The following is a 2,500-nucleotide window of genomic DNA, read 5'->3' as shown; positions in this document are numbered from 1 at the left end:
AAAAGGACAATCAATCAAAATACACCTCTATTCTGATGACGCTGCCATTTATACACCTCCTCACAGGTAGCACAAGAGCTTCAGACTGCATTACAGTCATTAGTGTGATTGCAAAGCACTGCTCCAACTCTGACACGCCTCTCCTGATAACATGTAGTGCTCTTGACAAAATGTTTGCAATGCTCCTGTCATTCTTTTGTGAGGTTTTGTCATTTTTTCCCCTCTCTTTTTTCTTTTGAAATGAATGGTGGAACGTTTGCCCTTTGTGACGTCACTCGCTCTGCAGTCTGTACACTAGGTAGAGTCGATTGATGGTAGTGTAGCTATGTCAGGTATCGGACAGTGTCAAACATTGGCCATTCTGTTAAACAATCAAAATGCTAAGTTTAATAGTTTTAGGGGCAGCCGTGGCCTACTGGTTAGGGTTTCAGGCCGGAAACCGAAGGGTGGCCGGTTCGATCCCCGACCAGTAGGAAAAATGTGGGCGGGGGAAGTGGTAGACCACTGCTCTCCCATGCCCACATCCACGGCTGAAGTGCCCTTGAGCAAGGCACCTAACCCCTATCACTGCTCCCCGGGCGCCGCCAATGGCAGCCCACTGCTCCGGGTTAGTGTTACTTCACTTCACTGTGTGTGTCTGTGTGTCACTTCCCTGGATGGGTTAAATGCAGAGGTTAATTTCAGAGTGTGTGTGTCTACACCACCTCTGCCATAGAGAGGACTTTCACTTCACTTTCACTTTCAATAATGGATTAACAATCTATAACTTCAGTTAAATAATGGATACACATTGCCGAACCTTAGATCATCTTACATACTGTATCTGGCTGTTATCAGAGATTCTGGTTTCTCTGACATACCATGATAATGGGACAGACTGTGTATAATCTGGGGCAAGGAGGAAATTGAGCCATCGAAACCATAGACATGAGAAGACCTGAACTGATTACGCCTGGGACATATGGTATGAGTCCCAACAAGTTATCTAGGGTAAGAAAAGCCTCCCACTGCACAATATAAAGTCAATGGGACTGCGTGACTTTGCTCTTGTACAATCACTGCATTCCTGCTATGTCCTCACAACATATAGATTTAGTCCATATGTTTTGCTAATGTTTACAGTTTACATGGCACCTAAAATTTCAACCCACTTATTGCATAATCATCTGCTGTGTTTCTTTTAATAAATGAAGAATCCACCAACACAGTGGATTATACAGCCTACTTTCCAGTTGATGTTTTGCTTCTGTAAATTCAAAGTGACAAGGCATGTTAATGTCTACGACAACAAACCACTTGCTATCAGAGCTAGTAGCCCAAGCCGTGTTAGCCAACAGTTAGTGTTAGCTAAATTAGCCAGCAACAACCTATAACAGGGCATTAATGTGTGTTAGCATTAAGTTTACTCTGTGAATTAACCCACAGGTTTCCCACACAAATTCATTGAGAACATTTCAAAATTTTGGACATGGAATAATCTTCAGAGATTTAAAATGAGATACATTTAAATATATGGATACATTTAAGGCATCATAAGGAATGTGGTGAATGAGACTTGGTTGAGGCCTTGATCTCATTGAAACTTTCTGGTACAAATAAAGGTACAATTAATAATAGATTTCTGTTATGTTCATTTAAATTTGTCTAAACCCACACTAGCCTTGGACCAGCAACACACGCACGCACGCACGCACGCACGCACGCACACACACACACACACACACACACACACACACACACACACACACACACGCACACACACACACACACACACACACACACACACACACACACACACACATACACACACACACGCACACACACACACACACACACACACACACACACACACACACACACACACACACACACACATACACACACACACACACACACACACACACACAGATGGACCCCCATAAAGACACCCAGTAGAGTCAAACACAGCTCCAGCTGGAGAGTCCTAGTGAATCTGCTCATTGATTGTTAGTCCAGCACAGGTCGCAATTCGCAAACATACACTAAGAGCTGCCCGCCATCCCGAAACGCACACACACACACACACACACACACACACACACACACACACACACACACACACATGCCCATACACAGACCGTAACGGAGAAACCCTAAATCACACATGCATACAAACACACTACTATCTATTATCTTTTCATCACAAAAAATACTTTCGAATCCCCTGTTCCAATCACCTAACCTCTCGGCTTTGGCAACAACAAAACAGTCCCTGAAGGACACTGTTAAATGTTCAGTCAGTGAATCAGTTATACACACACACACACACACACACACACACACACACACACACACACACACACACACACACACACACACACACACACACACACACAAACAACGCACCACAATCCAAAGATCCTCAGGGAATGCCACAGAAAAACCCACATGTGAGAGAGACAAACACATAAGAGAAAACAACTCTTACGAAGTAGAACCAGAAGACACCAGCGTAAAGATG

General features: G+C 43.7%; 1 protein-coding gene across 1 annotated transcript in view; it reads right to left on the bottom strand.

The window, feature by feature from the left end:
* sgk1 (serum/glucocorticoid regulated kinase 1) overlaps nt 1-2,500 on the bottom strand; it is a gene marked incomplete at its 5' end in the record, with an annotated part of 43,759 nt that overhangs the window by 34,263 nt on the left and 6,996 nt on the right. The window lies entirely within an intron of this gene.

Source organism: Sprattus sprattus (genome assembly GCF_963457725.1).
Source record: "Sprattus sprattus genome assembly, chromosome: 2".
Classification (NCBI taxonomy): Eukaryota; Metazoa; Chordata; class Actinopteri; order Clupeiformes; family Clupeidae; genus Sprattus; species Sprattus sprattus.
This window is presented reverse-complemented; position numbering and strand designations above follow the sequence as displayed.